This window comes from Bos grunniens, chromosome 6 (assembly GCF_055505025.1).
Source record: "Bos grunniens cultivar Pamir isolate PY7600 chromosome 6, Bosgru_T2T1.0, whole genome shotgun sequence".
Lineage (NCBI taxonomy): Eukaryota > Metazoa > Chordata > Mammalia > Artiodactyla > Bovidae > Bos > Bos grunniens.
The window spans coordinates 22,466,981-22,486,090 of NC_141170.1; the positions used below are offsets into that span (position 1 = coordinate 22,466,981).

The following is a 19,110-nucleotide window of genomic DNA, read 5'->3' on the forward strand; positions in this document are numbered from 1 at the left end:
AGTAGGTAATGGGGAGACTGGCAAGAGGTAAGGTCAGAAAGGTGAAAAGGCAGTTTGGGTTGGCTTTGTAAGTCATTCTGTGAATTTTGACTTGTACAGTGAAGGAAAAGGATCTATAGTGAAAGTTGGGGTAGAGAACTAAACTGATATAACCTAATATGATCAATCTGGCTACTGAGTTGAGAAAAGAAAGTGATGGGGGAACAGAAAGGGCACAGAATCAAGCAGACCTTTTATGAGGCTGTTATATGGCACATAATATTCCAGACTAGAAAAGTGGTGTTTAGACGAGAAAGGTAGTAGTAGAGTTAGTGAGTAATGATTCAATTCTACTTATATTTTCAAGGTAGATCTTACATGATTTGTTGACAGACTTGATTTGGGGTGAGGTAGGAAGAGAAGGATCAAGATGACTCAAATATATACATATATTTTGGTCTGAGCCACTGGATGGATGGATTTTCTGCTTCCTGATATGAGACAGCCTGTGGGAAGAGATGGTTTGGAGATGGAATGACAGGTTACAAGTACAGTACAGTTTTGGACATGGTAAGTTTAAGCTGCCTGGTAGACATCTAAGTAGAGATACCCAGTAGGCATCTGAATATAAAAGTCTGGAGTTTAGGGGAAATAAGTCTGAATTGAAAGTATAAATCTGGAGGTGAAAACATGTAAGTGGATATGAAGAGACCAAGATCTTAGTTCCAGAGTACCCAAGCCTTTGAAGTATGGAATATGAAAAGTAGTCAGTCAGTGAGATTGAGCAGAAATGACCAATGAGGTATGGTTTCCTGAAAGAGTCTTAGAAACATAGCAGAGATGTTTCAAGAAGAATGAAGTGTTTTTAAAAGAGAAAAAGGAGAAGAAAAGATTGTCTCTGTCATACCAGGACTGAGGATCAGCCACTGGAAAAAACAACGTGGAGATCAGTGGTGACCTGAGCAGAGCAGATTCAGTGGAGAGATGGGGAGGGAAAAAACCTGGTTAGAGCAAGTTCAAGAAAAAAGGCCCTGCAACTTTATGACAGAAAAATATGGGTATGTATTTCAAGTCATAGCATCCTGCAGTTAAGACCAAACCAGACAACATTGCTAATAAACTACTTTCCATATTAGTGAATATAATTAACACCAACCTAAAATGGTCCCATCACTTCATGGCAAATACATGGGGAAAAAATGGAAACACTGATAGATTTTATTTTCTTGGGCTCCAAAGTCACTGCAGATGGTGAGTGCAGCCATGAAATTAAAAGACGCTTGCTCCTTGGAAGAAAAGCTATAACAAACCTAGACAGCTTATTAAAAAGCAGAGACATTACTTTGCCAACAAAGGTCCATCTAGTCAAAGCTATGGTTTTTCCAGTAGTCATGTATGGATGTGAGAGTTGGACCATAAAGAAAGCTGAGCACCAAAGAATTGATGGTTTCGAACTGTGGTGTTGGAGAAGACTCATGAGAGTCCCTTGAACTGCAAGGAGATCAAACCAGTCCATCCTAAAGGAAATCAGTCCTGAATATTCATTGGAAGGACTGATGCTGAAGCTGAAGCTCCAATACTTTGGTCACCTGATGTGAAGAACTGACTCATTGAAAAAGACCCTAATGCTGGGAAAGATTGAAGGCAGGAGGAGAAGAGGATGAGATGGTTGGATGGCATCACTGACTCGATGGATGTGAGTTTGAGCAAGCTCCGGGAGTTGGTGATGGACAGGGAAGCCTGGCATGCTGTAGTCCATTGGGCTGCAAAGATTTGGACATGACTGAGTGAACTGAAGATAAAATGGTAATTATCGTGTCACATATATTAAAGGCCTATATAGTCAAAGCTATGGTTTTTCCACTAGCCATGTACAGATGTAAGAGCTGGACCATAAAGAAGGCTGAGCATGAAAGAACTGATGCTTTCAAACTGTATTGCTGGAGAAGATTCTTGAGAGTCCCTTGGACTGCAAGGAGATCAAACCAGTTAATCCTAAAGGAAATCAGTTCTGAATATTCATTGGAAGGGCTGATACTGAAGTTCCAATACTTGGGCCACCTGATGCAAAGAGCCAACTCATTAGAAAAAAACCCTGATGCTGGAAAAGATTGAAGGCAGGAGAAGGGGGTTACAGAGGATGAGGTGGTTCGATGGCATTATCGACTCAATGGACATGAGTTTGAGCAAACTTCAGGAGATAGTGAAGGACAGGGAAGCCTGGCACACTCTAATCCATGGGGTCGCAAAAAGTCGGACATGACTGACTGAACAACAACAAATTGTGTCACAAAGGTAAGCACAAAATATCTCATGACATTTTTTAAAAGTGAAATGTCACATTTAAGTATCTTCTCATTGAGAATTTTTAAAAGTGAGACTTTACTTAAAAAGCCATATTTTTAAGATGACAGAAAGTAGAAAGTTTTAATATAGTCAATGGAAAAGTTATATAAAGCTCACTAGTTCAAGAAATCATGAAAGAATAAAACTTATCCTGTATACCACACGGTGCTAATCAATAAATCTGAATACAATTTTTTCTAAAGTGAGAAATAGTAACAGGAGAAGGCTTGGATGCAGAAAGTACAAATAAGTATCTCAAGTATTGTTTTGTCGTAAAGAGAAACAGAGAGATGAGGTGATATCTAGAGTGAAATATGGACTAAAGATAGAGATTTATGAGATGAGAAAAATTACATTAAAATTTTCTACTGACATGGTTGACCAAATAGGGAGAAAAAAGTTTATGTTGAAAGAAGAGAGGGTGGCTGGAGTGATGTCCTTAAGCTGGCAAGAGGGGATGGGCTCTAGTATATCAGTGAAAATATTAGCTTTTGATTGAAGCATAATCAGTTAATTAATTTTTAAAAGGAGGAAGATCAAAGTATAAGGGTACAAGTATAGATTTGTACAATGTAGATTTGCTACAATGGTAGTAGCTTTTAAATTTTTTATTTATTGTTTCTGTATCTCAGGAAGATGAAAAGAAGGATTATCAGCTGAGAGTGAAGATAATGAGAGTGAGGGTGGGGTGTTTTGAAAAGATGGAAGAAGGTATAAAAAAGTCATTAAGGAGTGTGGGAAAGCAAATGGATTAGGTAAATGTAATAGGACTACTGAAAACACTAATAAGGCACATAGGTTGATGATTGTGAACTTAGGAGTGAGTTTCAACATAGCATTTTTCTCTAGACATGTTCAGCTCCACAGGTACAGGCACAAAGTAGAAAATGAGCTTTTATCAAATTTTGGATTTTATCATATAAATATAAAAGAGTGAGAAAGGGTCACAGGAGTAAGCAGTTGGGTCTGAAATAGAGTGGTTATAGTGATGGACCTCGGCATTTGAATGGACAACTGGCAATTGGGAACATGAGTGAGAATGTGAGAAATGTGATCAGGTAGTGAAAAAAGGCATAAAATAAGGGAATTGTAAGGTCCTGATGGGTTTGAAGAATCTTTGAAATTGGTGTCATTGTGAAAGTGAATTGTAGAGATAAAAGGTGGTCAGAGAATGGACTCCTTGAAACTGAGATTAAAGATAGGTTGACTTTACCAACAATGATAAGGTCAAGATTACGGTACTGGGACTGAGAAACTAAAGCAGACTGGAAGATGACATAAATAGAAGATAGTAGGCCAAGAAACTATTAAACTGAAGTGAAGTGAAGTCACTCAGTCGTGTCCGACTCTTTGCGACCCCATGAACTGTAGGCCTACCAGGCTCCCCCATCCATGGGATTTTCCAGGCAAGGGTACTGGACTGGGTTGCTATTTCTAGTAAAAAATACTAAAATCACCTAGAAATGTTTTATAGGAACTAATATAAACCACAACCTTCTATCTGTAATAACTGACGATTATCAAAGTGTAGATGATATTCAGCTACTGTCTGTTGAATTAACAGCTAAAATGAAACTTTATTATAAAAGAAACTTTAAAATTAAATGATAATCTACCACATCATCCTTAGTCTTCTTTCTCCCTGGTTTTTATGGTATGTCTTCTCTCTTTCTCTGGCCACCTCCTCCAACACATACATTGTGTGTGTATATACATCAGAGTATTATTTTTCCAGTAAATTTATTTTACATAATCAATGCTGTGCTGTGCTTAATTGCTCAGTCGTGGCCAACTCTTTGTGACCTCATGGACAGAGAGCCTGGCGGACTACTGTCCATGGGGATTCTCCAGGCAAGAATACTGGAGTGGGTCACCATGCTCTCCTCCAGGTTATCTTCCCAACCCAGGGATCAAATCCAGGTCTCCCACATTGCAGGCAGATTCTTTACCTTCTGAGCCACCAAGGAAGCCCTGCATAATCAATAGAACTGATTAAAATTGAAAAGATGAAGGGAATCTGAAGACAAGACATACTTGATACTGGACATAGTCATTACAAGATTTATACAACTAAGTTCTTATTGCAAAAGTTTCTTCTTTATTTTATTACCTTAGACAGAAAATAAATCAAAAGAAACAATTGCTTTTACAGGACCATCCATTTCATAGAAATGGTTGTAATCAGAAAAAAGTTATATCTTTCTACCATATGATAGGAAAATAATTGTTATACTGAACTATATCACAGAAAAATATTGTTACATAGCACTTCTCTTTGAAGCAAGTTATTGCATGTATGGGTCAACTTATTTAGATATTAATATTAAATAGGCATAAATGTGAAAATTTTCAGAATATAAATAAATGAGTAGAAAAAAAATCAAATTCATACTAACTGCTTTCCCTAGAGAAATAACACCTTTCACAGTATCATCTAAATATGGATTTTTTTAATTTTGTTTTTTCCTAGGGTGCAGCAGACATGACACAATTTTGAGGTCTCAATTATGTATTATTCTTGTCTACCAGATGAGACCAACTTTAAAAATGTATCTAGATAGTATAATTAAAATTATTTTGGGTCTGACTAATTATAGTGTACAGTATAAATAAAAAACTGCCCAAAAGTGTCATCTGTCTTTATATGGAAATCAGTTGTAATTTATTGTTTTTGAATCAAGAAAATATAACAAATCTCCAATAAGTGAAGCTTCTGGAATCTAAGAGTCCATCACAAAAGTTCCTGAGGCTTGGAGCTTGGCACCCATAATGTATCTGCTGTAAAAGCATCAGAGAGAAGCTTGCAGAGAATAAGAGCCCAACAGCCAACAGCAGGCACCCAGACCAGGTAGGAGGCCAATGTGGTGATTTTCTGCAGAGGAAGTCACACGATTGGACCAGAACAGTGGCAGTGAAAACTGGCCCATGTCAATCAATTTAAAATCTCTTTTTGAACTGGGATCAACTCGATTTGGTAATAGATTAGATTTTAATTAAAAGTGAATCTTCCAAAAGAATACTTGTGAAAGATCCAAGAAAGTAATGCTTCTAAAGTTAGTATTATAAAATTAATGCAACTCTCTCAAAGTACTACTTAGGAAATTGCCTCAATTCTCTTTAGAGGATACAGTTCTAAAGGCTCCCAAACACATTGATGTTATTCTCAAATAAGTATAATCAGGATCTACCCGTAAACAAAGTGGGAAAACCATGTGATACTCCAAAGAATGTCCCTCCATCACACTGTCCAAGGCTTGTTAATCTTAAATCTCACTATAAGGAATGCCTTCAGGAATCTGTGGCAACACAATGACCTCAACTGATATGGACAAGTCCTTTCCCCAACTACCCACATACAAACAAATATTTGTTTCCTCAGACCATGAAGAAATAAACATCTGTGAAAGAGTGTGAGCAGATATAAGATATAGGAGAACCAAAATCTCTAGAACTGGAGATAATAGGACAATCTGACATTGAGTTTCAAATGACTAAGAGATGAATTCCTTGAAATAAATTCAGATCTTCATTAAAATGTAAATAACTCTAGAAAGTACTGCAGGTTTATAATCTAAAAATGGAAAATATTGTTAGGTAGACTTCAGTTCATAGAACTAGACTAATTATCATGGGCCACACATAATCAACTTTTCCTTTTTTATCTTGAACTTCCATGAACTGAACCACCAACTCTAGAATTAGAACACTGACAATAACTCACACCAATCCATGCATTAATCCAGGTGTTATTGTCTTACATACTACTGCTTTTGAGATGCCTGTCAGATAATTGACAGCTGAAGTTCATGAGACAGAAAAAGAATAGCTATTTGAGATTAGGAATAGGAGAAGAACTTTGGGGAAATAATGAAGGGGGGAAAAGATAATTTTTGTCTATTTCACAATTCAGTCAAGGGCTTCCTGAGTAATTATATTTCTTAAATTTTATATCTGAGTATAGCTGACTAACAATGTTGTGTTAGTTTCAGGTGTACAGCAAAGTGATTCAGTTACACATATGCTGAGTACTTTATATCAAGACATTAGTCAATACATTGACATTTATTCAAGTAACAGAGAAATTAAATCTCATTACCCCAATTCTTTTTTCCTACAAAACCATGAACAGATATTAAAACAAAGGTGGTGGTAAGCATGTCATTCAAAGAATTTCAGAGAAATAACAAACTCAATCTTGCAAATATCTATTTTTTCATTTACTTTGTGGCCAGCAAAAAAGTTAATAAGGATAGCTTCTGTCTCCAAAAGAGTTGTAGCTTGAATGTGCAGGATGATATATAATTTTTTTAAAGTGACAATAACTAAGAAACTGACTGCTTAATATTAAGTCAGTTACTGTTCTAAGAAATAAATACCTATGGCCCTTCCAACAACTTGATGAAGGAGGTATTATCGTTAGCTTATACGAGATCACACAGGTAACAATCAGGAGAAACAGGATACTGACTCCAGGCAGTCTGTGTCCAGAGCCATGGTCTGAGTATCAATACAATGACACCTCTTGTGAGTAAGATATGATAAAAACATAATAAAGTCTTGCAAAAAGTTCTGCAAAAACCCACTGTGTAGGAAACTTGCGGAGGTATCATATTTCATTGGGCTTTGGATGATACATAAGAGATGCTGGCCAGGAACAAAATGTGGAGGAAGAGGACAATCCAGGTAAAGAAATAGTGTAAAACAAATGATAAAGTCTTTAATGTACACTGAAGTTTAGGAAGCAACCAAGTAGATCAGGGCAGAAGGGGAAGGGGCAAAAGAGGATGAGATGGTTGGATAGCATTGCCGACTCAATGGACATGAGTTTGAGCAGACTCTGGAAGATAGTGAAGGACAGAGAAGCCAGGCCTGCTGCAGTCCATGAGGTCACAGAGTCGGACATGACATAGCAACTGAACAACAAAGTAGATTAGAGGGAGTGCTAGAAATCAGATGAAAGTTAACTTGAGGCCAGGATATGAGGGACTTCAAGTCCTAGGCTAAAGGATTTTACCCTTATTCTGTAGATGATGAGATAGCACTGCAGGATTTTACTATTGCTACTATGAGAATGATGTTCAGCAAATTCAGTTTTAGACAGCATGCAAGAATCTTGCTTGTTCTTCTACCTCCTCACAACATCATTTACACCACTGCCTTCAAATGCCTCCTCAACAATCAGTTCCTCCAGGAAGCTTTCTTCAACTACCTTTTCCCAACAGGTCAGATTCTCCCTTTCATTTTTCTGAATTATTTCTTTATTTCCATGGCTCCCCTGAGCTTGTAATTATGCTTCATGGGTGATCCAGGCTCATGAGCTAAGAAAGGGTTTTGTATGCATGTAAAATGGGAGTCCTCAGAAGTTGAAGCCATAGGAATAAATGAGACAGACAAAGGAAAACGTGCCAAAAGGAGGACAAAAATGGTATGTAAGATACCTAACTAGTAAGGGTAGACCCTGTTGCTGGGAAAGATTGAGGGCAGGAGAATAAGGGGGTGACAGAGAATCATATGGTTGGGTGGCATCACCAAATCAATGGACATGAGTTTGAGCAAGCTCCAGGAGATAGTGAAGGACAGGGAAGCCTGGCATGCTGCAGTCACTGGGGAAGCAAAAAGTCAGACACAACTTAGTGACTGAACAACAACAACAAGGTTAGATTCAGGGGAAACAACCCAACAAAGATCCTTGGAGACAGAAGATAAACTCAGAGAGAGGTGTGACACTGTAGGCAGAAGCTAAGATATTATCAAGGAAGTACTGGTCTCAGTGACAAAAGCTATAAAGAGACTGGGTAAGATGTAGATATAAACAGTAGTGAACCTAGCTTCTTCCAGAAGAACTCATAAAAAGGTGGGAGGAAATCATATTGATATTTAAGGACTGAGAAATAAAATCAACAAACACAGACTACCTCTTAAAGAAATTCCATGCTAAAGATAACTATAAGGATGTCTTGGAGAAATCAAGAGTTGAGAGTAAGCTTATTCAGACATTAAAGGAGAACAATCTCAGTTTATAGTTTCATGTAATTCCTCGTGTTTTCTGTGAGAACTCAACTTAATAATTCCAATCATGGAGAGGAGATGGTGTTTCAAAATCCTACAGAAAGATCTTTGGATCTCACATTTTCTCTCACATGTCCTTCAGGAAGTTAATGACACTTTTCTGCCCCTCTCAACCCTTGTCCATTTTCCCACCTAAGCTTATGTTACCCCAAGGATTTTATTAATTGTGCACCAGAATGAATTCTCAGTAAATGAAAAGCACTTAGTCATAATCTCTTATTTGCCAGTTTCTATCTGGAAAAAAGAACAACCTGAGTAAAGGAAAATTGCTGTTTTAATGCACTTGATAAGTGGGTATTTGTTACAAAACTTAACGCATCAAATGTGACTCATTCATCTAAGCATTTCATAATATAAAAATATGGGGAGAGATATTATATCATAGTCTTTTATAAATCAGCCATCTTGATCAAAATAATTAAAATGGATCATATGAAACATTAAAGTATTTCAAATTATTTACCATGAGGTAAAATGTTAGACAGTTCAGCAGAACTGAGCAGAACCAAAACTGAATGATAACCTTAGAAAAATAATTAAAATTCATCCTAAAAAATGAAAAAATATTTTCCAAACTGCTAAACTTCATATGCTTCATTTTCTCTCTTATGTCATGAAGAAGAAAAGAGAACACTACATCAAGAACAGAGCCATCTGTGAACACTGTGGAAATTTTACTCTGTGTTCAGAAATGTTGAGACAAATCCAAACTGTTAAGGAAACTCTTAGAAACCTATCCAAAGTTATATGAATAATTTTTAATTTTAAAATTAACAAATGAATTGCAGTTTATATATTTTCATATAAATATATATTAATAACACATGATTTTAATTACAAAAGAAAGAACCTACTGAGAAAAATAGAGTCAACTATTAAGTACAGCACACTAATTTCCTTCTTAGTATTTTTGCTTGCATTTAAAATTTAAATGTCAATAGCAAATAACTCAATATTGTAAATACAAATGTCGAAGAGTGGTGATAAGGTAAGCTAGACTTATGAAGGCTTATGAATTACAAGTTATCTTACGAATTATCAGAAAGGTTGACTGTTAATGCGCTGATACGTATTTGCTGTGACCACACATTTTACAAGCTTTAGTGGTCTTTTTTAAAAAAAACCTTCATTTTAGAATGATCAGACTTAGCTAGCTATCGCTTTAGTTCTATGTCTAACATTTTATGTCATTAAATAAGACTGCCTTCCATTTGGTTATTCCAGTAATTCTGAGTACTTAGAAGATCCAGGAAACCTAAAGTGCCACAATGAGCACGTAGGCGGTCTGATGGAGGGAAAATTTTTTTAAAAAAAGGTTTTAAAAAAAGAACTAAAATCACTTCCTGTGGTTAACATTTTAGAACCTGGTCCAGAACAGTCTGTACCAATATTGTGGGTTTGTTGGTATCTTATTTATGAGCATCAGAAACGGACTTGCATTGGTGCCATCCTTTGAGTAGGGCGCACGTGCAAGACAGATGGAACTTGTATTTCTATCGGATGTAATTAAAGACTTACTGAATATACTGCCAAATACCACAAATATTAAAACGTTTTAGAATAAATTTACTATTGCTTTGACAGCAGTTTCAACAAAATAGCTGGCTATTTCAACAAATGAGAAGATGGAGTACATTGAAATAGAATTATTGCAATTTAAAATGCGGTAGTTTGGCATAATTTTATTCATGTTCTATAATCTACACAGGTCTAAATTTAAGGATTTTATTATAATTAAATATTTCAGGCTCTTATATGAGGAAAAGTTAGGAAACAGCTTTTCAACAAGTTCTCCCAAGGAGAAATTAATAATCAGAAAAGAACAAACTCAAAGACTGAAAACTGAACAAAACCACTTTCTATGCATATAAGAAGGCTGCCCAAAGAATGCTGATTAAGGGATCACTTTCTCATGGTTTCCTACCATATTCTTCTAGGAACCTCTTTGCAATAATGCCAAAAGCATCAGAGACATTAGTTAGGAGAGCAGTATTGAATGATCAATGGATTGATTGACTAGAAGTCACTGATGATGCTCACAAGGGCAATTTTGATTGAGATGGGAGTTCTATTCTGATTGCAATAGTCTGAAGACTAAATAGAAGTTTAGGTAAGATTCCTCCCGACCAAAAAAACCAAAATGTGACTATTTCAAAATGCAAATACATTGGCTTATCATTAAAACAGCAACAACAACAAAATGAACTCAATAAAGTAAGTACGTTTCTAAATTCCTTAGAGCTAGGCTGGCTATTTATGGCTATTTTATATAAATAAAATGTTAGATGTGAAATGGTAACGTTTAGTTGGAAGTTATGAGACATTTTGCCATCATACTTCAGAGTATGGGCTTTAATCAGAGAAATATTGATTTTATTATTAATCTTAGGAGAAAAGCTCAAGAGGAGATAGAGGAAATAACCTATATGTGCATTGATGGATAAAGAAAATGGAATGTGTATATATATATATATATATATGAATATATTCAGCCATAAAAACATGAAATCTTGTCATTTTTGACCACACACATGGACTCTGAGGGCATTATGCTAAGTGAAATATGTCAGACCCAGAGAAAGACAAGTATCACATAATCTTATTTATATGCGTAATTTAAAAAACAACACCACCACCTCATAGATACAGAGAACAGATTGATGGTTGCCAGAGGCAGGGTATGAGGAGTGGTGAAATAGGTGACGTGAATTAAAAGATAAAAATGTCCAGTTTTAAAACAAATAAGACACAGGAATGTGATGTACAGCATGGTAAATATAATTAATAATATTAAAATAAATATTTGAAAGCTACTGATATGGTAAATCTTAAAAGGTCTTATCACCAAAAAATTTGTAACTATGTATCTTGATGAAAGTGAAAGAGGAGAGTGAAAAAGTTGCTTAAAGCTCAACATTCAGAAAACGAAGATCATGGCATCCGGTCCCATCACTTCATGGGAAATAGATGGGGAAACAGTGGAAACAGTGTCAGACTTTATTTCTGGGGGCTCCAAAATCACTGCAGATGGTGACTGCAGCCATGAAATTAAAAGACGCTTACTCCTTGGAAGCAAAGTTATGACCAACCTAGATAGCATATTGAAAAGCAGAGACATTACTTTGCCAACAAAAGTCCATCTACTCAAGGCTATGGTTTTTCCTGTGGTCATGTATGGATGTGAGAGTTGGACTGTGAAGAAGGCTGAGCGCCGAAGAATTGATGCTTTTGAACTGTGGTGTTGGAGAAGATTCTTGAGAGTCCCTTGGACTGCAAGGAGATCCAATCAGTCCACTCTGAAGGAGATCAGCCCTGGGATTTCTTTGGAAGGAATGATGCTGAAGCTGAAACTCCAGTACTTTGGCCACCTTGTGCAAAGAGTTGACTCATTGGAAAAGACTCTGATGCTGGGAGGGATTGGGGGCAAGAGGAGAAGGGGACGACAGAAGATGAGATGGCTGGATGGCATCACCGACTCGATGGACATGAGTTTGAGTGAACTCCGGGAGTTGGTGACGGACAGGGAGGCCTGGCGTGCTGCGATTCATGGGGTTGCAAAGAGTCAAACATGACTGAGCGACTGAACTGAACTGAACTGAACTGATGGTGATGAATGTTAACTAGATTTACTGTGGTTATCATTTCACAATATATGCAAATATCACATCATTATGTTGTGATGAAACTAATACAATGTTATATGTCAATTATAGCTCAATTGAAAAAGGGAGAAAATATAACTAAAATGACCAAAGTAGCTCCTGTACCTAAATTGTACACACATACACCCATCCACTAAAATTAATTACACAAAAAATATTGAAAATAGGTTAAATTCTCCTCTTAACTAGCAGTGATTTTCCACTTAGATGAATATTAAAAAAAAAGCCTACACACATTATTAATAAGAAACACAGCTCATCAACATATATCAACATATATCAAAATACCAAGAAAAGCTAAAAATTAAAGGGATGAAAAAAGTCCATGGGTAAATGTTAGCAATATGTACAATAATGTAGAAATATTAATGCATGAAAAAAGTCCACGGGTAAATGTTAGTGGTATGTACAATAATATAGAAATGTTAATGCCAGAAACATTACATCAAGGTTAAAACATTACATTGTAAAAATAATATCTATTAGTGTCTAGGAACACTAGTGGTCTAGGAAGCAAATTCAACTTTGAAGCATATTATCATTATTATATTAAGCATATTATCATTATTATAATGCAAGAAAAGAATGTGAAATACAAAATGTAATAAATCCTAAACTAAACATGGTATTGAATATATCCATATTACAATACTGACATTAAAAATTATGTTACATGAAATCACTATCTTGAAGAGTTAGTTGTACTCGCATGTTCAGTGAAGCATTATTCACCTCATCCAAGGTATAAAAACAACCTAAGCATCCTTCAACAAATGAATGAATAAAGAAAGTGTGGTTTACACATACAATGGAACATTATAGTCTTTAAAGAAAAATCCTGGCAATTGTAAAAACATGTCTCAACCTGGAAGGAATGATGCTAAGTGAAATAACCCAGACAAAGGAAGACAAATGCAGTTGTCCCCAGTACCCATGAGATATTGGTTCCAAAACCCCCCACAGACACACAAAATTCACGGATGTCTTCCATAAAAGTGTTGTATTTGCATATGTTGTATTTGCATATGTTGTATGTGCATAGCTTATGCACATCTTCTCATATATTATGAGTCTTCTTGAGGATGCCTAATACAATGTAAATACTATGTAAATAATTGTAAATTAAACAAATGCTATGTAAGTAGTTGTTCAGTTCAGTTCAGTCACTCAGTCGTGTCCAACTCTTTGCAACCCCATGAATTGCAGCACGCCAGGCCTCCCTGTCCTTCACCAACTCCCAGATTTCACTCAAACTCATGTCCATCCAGTCGGTGATGCCATCCAGCCATCTCATCCTCTATCGTCCCCTTCTCTTCCTGCCCCCAATCCCTCCCAGCATCAGAGTCTTTTCTAATGAGTCAACTCTTCGCATGAGGTGGCCAAAGTATTGGAGTTTCAGCTTCAGCATCAGTCCTTCCAATGAACACCCAGGACTGATCTCCTTTAGGATGGACTGGTTGGATCTCCTTGCAGTCCAAGGGACTCTCAAGAGTCTTCTCCAACACCACAGTTCAAATGCATCAATTCTTCAGTGTTCAGCCTTCTTCACAGTCCAACTCTCACATCCATACATGACCACTGGAAAAACCATAGCCTTGACTAGATGGACCTTTGTTGGCAAAGTAATATCTTTGCTTTTCAATATGCTATCTAGGTTGGTCACAACTTTCCTTCCAAGGAGTAAGCGTCTTTTAATTTCATGGCTGCAGTTACCATCTGCAGTGATTTTGGAGCCCAAAAAATAAAGTCTGACACTGTTTCCACTGTTTCCCCATCTATTTCCCATGAAGTGATGGGACCAGATGCCATGATCTAGTTTTCTGAATGTTGAGCTTTAAGCCAACATTTTCACTCTCCTCTTTCACTTTCATCAAGAGGCTTTTGAGTTCCTCTTCACTTTCTGCCATAAGGGTGGTGTCATCTGCATTAGTGTAAGGCAAATTCAAGTTCTGCTTTTTGGAGCTTACTAGAATTTTCTTTTTTCAAATACTTGCTATCTGTGGCTGGCTGAATTCATAGATGCAAAACCGATGGATTGGGAGGGCAGACTACTACTGCATGGTCTCACTTATATGCACGATCTTTAAAAAAAAAAAAAAAGTAGAACTCATAGAAACAGAGTGGAAACAGTGGTTGCCAGGAGCTTGGTGCAGGAAGAAATAGAAGCTGGTTAAAGGGTAAAAACCTTCAATTATAAGATAAATATATAACAGGGTGATGACAGTTGATAATATTATATTGCATAATTAAAATTTGCTGAGAGTAGTACTTAACGTGTTCTCACCAAAACAAATAAATAAATTAAAAAGGTAAATATGTGAGGTGATAGATGTGCTAATTGTGGGAATTCGTATGTATACTGAATCTTCATGTTGTATGCCTTAAATATGTAAAATTTTTATTAAAAATATACTCATGAATAAATAAATAAGTTACCCAAGAAAAATCCAATGACTTTGGATATTGCCCATAATATACTCTTAGGTTAAAAATTAAGTTTCAAAATGGAATGTATAGCATGATCCAAATTTTAAATAGTATATAAAATATAGATTCACATATATCTATAGAGATAGATGGCCTTCCCTCATAGCTCAGTCAGTAAAGAATGTGCCTACAATGCAGGAGACCTGGGTTCAATTCCTGGATCGGGAAGATCCCCTGGAGAAGGAAATGGCAACCCTCCAGTATTCTTTTCTGGAGAATCCCATGGACTATAGCCTGGGATCACAAGAGCGGGGATGACTTAGTGACTGAACACCATACAGAGCCCACCATATATATCAATATACCAAAGCCAGTTGACAGAATTACAGGCAATTTTTTATCACTTTTTGCTTATTTTTTGAAATTTTCTATACTGAATATGTATCATCTTTATAGAAATTTACTTTTAGAATAACAAACATGGACTTTATCTTATTTAGTTCTCTATTCTTTACCTTTTAAACTAACACATTTCTGTTTAAGAGTCTCATTTATCAAAACCACTTAAGGAAATCTCCATCCCCCCCCCCCAAAAAAAAATGACAACAAGCTACTGGTTACCAGTGGAAAGGAGGGGGAGGGCGAGTATGGAAAAGGGGAAGTGAGAGGTGCAAATACTAGGGTGTAAGATAAGCTCAGGGATATATTATATACACAAAAAATGTAGCCCATTTTTGGTAATAACTATAAATGGAAAGTAACCTCTAAAATTTTATAAAAATAAAATGTTTTAAAAAGTAAAAAAAAAAAAGGGAGGAGCCAAGATGGCGGAGGAGTAGGACGGGGAGAACACTTTCTCCCCCACAAATTCATCAAAAGAGCATTTAAACGTCGAGTAAATTCCACAAAACAACTTCTGAATGCCGGCAGAGGACATCAGGCACCCAGAAAAGCAATCCAACTCTTCGAAAGGAGGTAGGAAAAAATATAAAAGACAAAAAAAGAGACAAAAGAGGGAGGGACGGAGTTCCGTCCTGGGAAGGGAGTCTTAAAAAGAGAGAAGTTTCCAAACACCAGGAAACCTTCTCACTGCCGAATCTGTGCCGAGCTTTGGAAGCACAGAGGGCAACATAACAGGAAGTAAAAATAAATAAACAATTAAAACTCGAAGATTGCGAGTCCTACCGTAACTCCCCCAGCGGAGAAGCAGCGCAGACGCCTGCACGCGCCATTAGCAAGCGGGGGCTGGGCAGGGAGGCGCAGCGCGGGCTGCATGGCTTAGAGTAAGAATCTGGCCTGAATACCCTGAGCACTATCTGAGCGAAATAATTTGGGCTAGCAAACCAGACTGTGGGATATCTACCACGCGAAAAGCCAGCCCCAACCTAAGACACCGCCAGGCCCGCGCACGGAACAAAGAATTGAACAGAGATAGCCGGCTGCAGACCTTCCCCCTCCGGTGACAGGCAGCCAGAGCCGGAAGGGGGCAATCGCAGCCCCAGAGAGACATTATCTATAAAACTGTAAGCAGGCTTCTTTGCTAACTAAAACTTCTTGGGGGGTCTGGACGGTTAACATCTGCCTGAGAAGGTGCGCCGGTTTTACACCCAGATAACCGAGTGGCGGGGAGGCGATAAGTCGCAGCATTGGCGCTCGCCAAACACCTCATCACTTGAGCTGCTCAGACCTGGGAAGAGCACAAAACTCAGGCCCAACTGAGTCTGCGCCTCTGAGGACTACCCGAGTGCCTGAACCTGAGCGGCTTGGACCTGGGAGGTACATGCAACCCAGGGCCAGCCTCGGATTGTTCCCGGCGGAACAACCTAGAGCCCGAGCAGTGTGGGCAGGGAGGCTACACGCGCCGTGAGCGGGGGCAGACCCAGTGTGGCTGAGGCACTGCGAGCGCATGCCAGTGTTATTTGTTTGCAGCATCCCTCCCTCCCTCCCCACAGCGCGACTGAACAAAGAGAAGAAATACAACTCCACCCATCAGAACACCGACACAAGCTTCCCTAATCAGGAAACCTTGACAAGCCACCTGTACATACCCACACACAGCAAGGAAAAGCCACAATAAAGAGACCTCCACAAACTGCCAGAATACAGAAAGGACACCCCAAACTCAGCAATTTAAACAAGATGAAGAGACAGAGGAATAGCCAGCAGATAAAGGAACAGGATAAATGCCCACCAAACCAAACAAAAGAGGAAGAGATAGGGAATCTACCTGATAAAGAATTCCGAATAATGATAGTGAAATTGATCCAAAATCTTGAAATTAAAATGGAATCACAGATAAATAGCTTGGAGACAAGGATTGAGAAGATGCAAGCAAGGTTTAACAAGGACCTAGAAGAAATAAAAAAGAGTCAATATATAATGAATAATGCAATAAATGAAATTAAAAACACTCTGGAGGCAACAAATAGTAGAATAACAGAGGCAGAAGATAGGATTAGTGAATTAGAAGATAGAATGGTAGAAATAAATGAATCAGAGAGGATAAAAGAAAAACGAATTAAAAGAAATGAGGACAATCTCAGAGACCTCCAGGACAATATTAAACGCTACAACATTCGAATCATAGGGGTCCCAGAAGAAGAAGACAAAAAGAAAGACCATGAGAAAATACTTGAGGAGATAATAGTTGAAAACTTCCCCAAACTGGGGAAGGAAATAATCACCCAAGTCCAAGAAACCCAGAGAATCCCAAACAAGATAAACCCAAGGCGAAACACCCCAAGACACATATTAATCAAATTAACAAAGATCAAACACAAGGAACAAATATTAAAAGCAGCAAGGGAAAAACAACAAATAACACACAAGGGAATTCCCATACGGATAACAGCTGATCTTTCAATAGAAACTCTTCAAGCCAGGAGGGAATGGCAAGACATACTTAAAATGATGAAAGAAAATAACCTACAGCCCAGATTATGGTACCCAGCAAGGATTTCATTCAAGTATGAAGGAGAAATCAAAAGCTTCTCAGACAAGCAAAAGCTGAGAGAATTCTGCACCACCAAACCAGCTCTCCAACAAATACTAAAGGATATTCTCTAGACAGGAAACACAAAAATGGTGTATAAATTCGAACCCCAAACAATAAAGTAAATGGCAACGGGATCATACTTATCAGTAATTACCTTAAACGTAAATGGGTTGAATGCCCCAACCAAAAGACAAAGACTGGCTGAATGGATACAAAAACAAGACCCCTACATATGTTGTCTACAGGAGACCCACCTCAAAACAGGGGACACATACAGACTGAAAGTGAAGGGCTGGAAAAAGATTTTCCATGCAAATAGGGACCAAAAGAAAGCAGGAGTAGCAATACTCATATCAGATAAAATAGACTTTAAAACAAAGGCTGTGAAAAGAGACAAAGAAGGTCACTACATAATGATCAAAGGATCAATCCAAGAAGAAGATATAACAATTATAAATATATATGCACCCAACACGGGAGCACCGCAGTATGTAAGACAAATGCTAACAAGTATGAAAGGAGAAATTAACAATAACACAATAATAGTGGGAGACTTTAATACCCCACTCACACCTATGGATAGATCAACTAAACAGAAAATTAACAAGGAAACACAAACTTTAAATGATACAATAGACCAGTTAGACCTAATTGATATCTATAGGACATTTCATCCCAAAACAATGAATTACACCTTTTTCTCAAGCGCACATGGAACCTTCTCCAGGATAGATCACATCCTGGGCCATAAAGCTAGCCTTGGTAAATTCAAAAAAATAGAAATCATTCCAAGCATCTTTTCTGACCACAATGCAGTAAGATTAGATCTCAATTACAGGAGAAAAACTATTAAAAATTCCAACATATGGAGGCTGAACAACACGCTGCTGAATAACCAACAAATCACAGAAGAAATCAAAAAAGAAATCAAAATTTGCATAGAAATGAATGAAAATGAAAACACAACAACCCAAAACCTGTGGGACACAGTAAAAGCAGTCCTAAGGGGAAAGTTCATAGCAATACAGGCACACCTCAAGAAACAAGAAAAAAGTCAAATGAATAACCTAACTCTACACCTAAAGCAACTAGAAAAGGAAGAAATGAAGAACCCCAGGGATAGTAGAAGGAAAGAAATCTTAAAAATTAGAGCAGAAATAAATGCAAAAGAAACAAAAGAGACCATAGCAAAAATCAACAAAGCCAAAAGCTGGTTCTTTGAAAGGATAAATAAAATTGACAAACCATTAGCCAGACTCATCAAGAAACAAAGGGAGAAAAATCAAATCAATAAAATTAGAAACGAAAATGGAGAGATCACAACAGACAACACAGAAATAAATACAAAGGATCATAAGAGACTATTATCAACAATTATATGCCAGTAAAATGGACAACGAGGAAGAAATGGACAAATTCTTAGAAAAGTACAACTTTCCAAAACTGGACCAGGAAGAAATATAAAACCTTAACAGACCCATCACAAGCACGGAAATTGAAACTGTAATCAAAAATCTTCCAGCAAACAAAAGCCCAGGTCCAGACGGCTTCACAGCTGAATTCTACCAAAAATTTAGAGAAGAGCTAACACCTATCCTGCTCAAACTCTTCCAGAAAATTGCAGAGGAAGGT

The 19,110-nt window shown here is 37.3% G+C and overlaps 1 protein-coding gene across 10 annotated transcripts in view; it reads right to left on the reverse strand.

The window, feature by feature from the left end:
- CFAP299 (cilia and flagella associated protein 299) overlaps positions 1–19,110 on the reverse strand; it is a 717,854-nt gene that overhangs the window by 528,773 nt on the left and 169,971 nt on the right. The window lies entirely within an intron of this gene.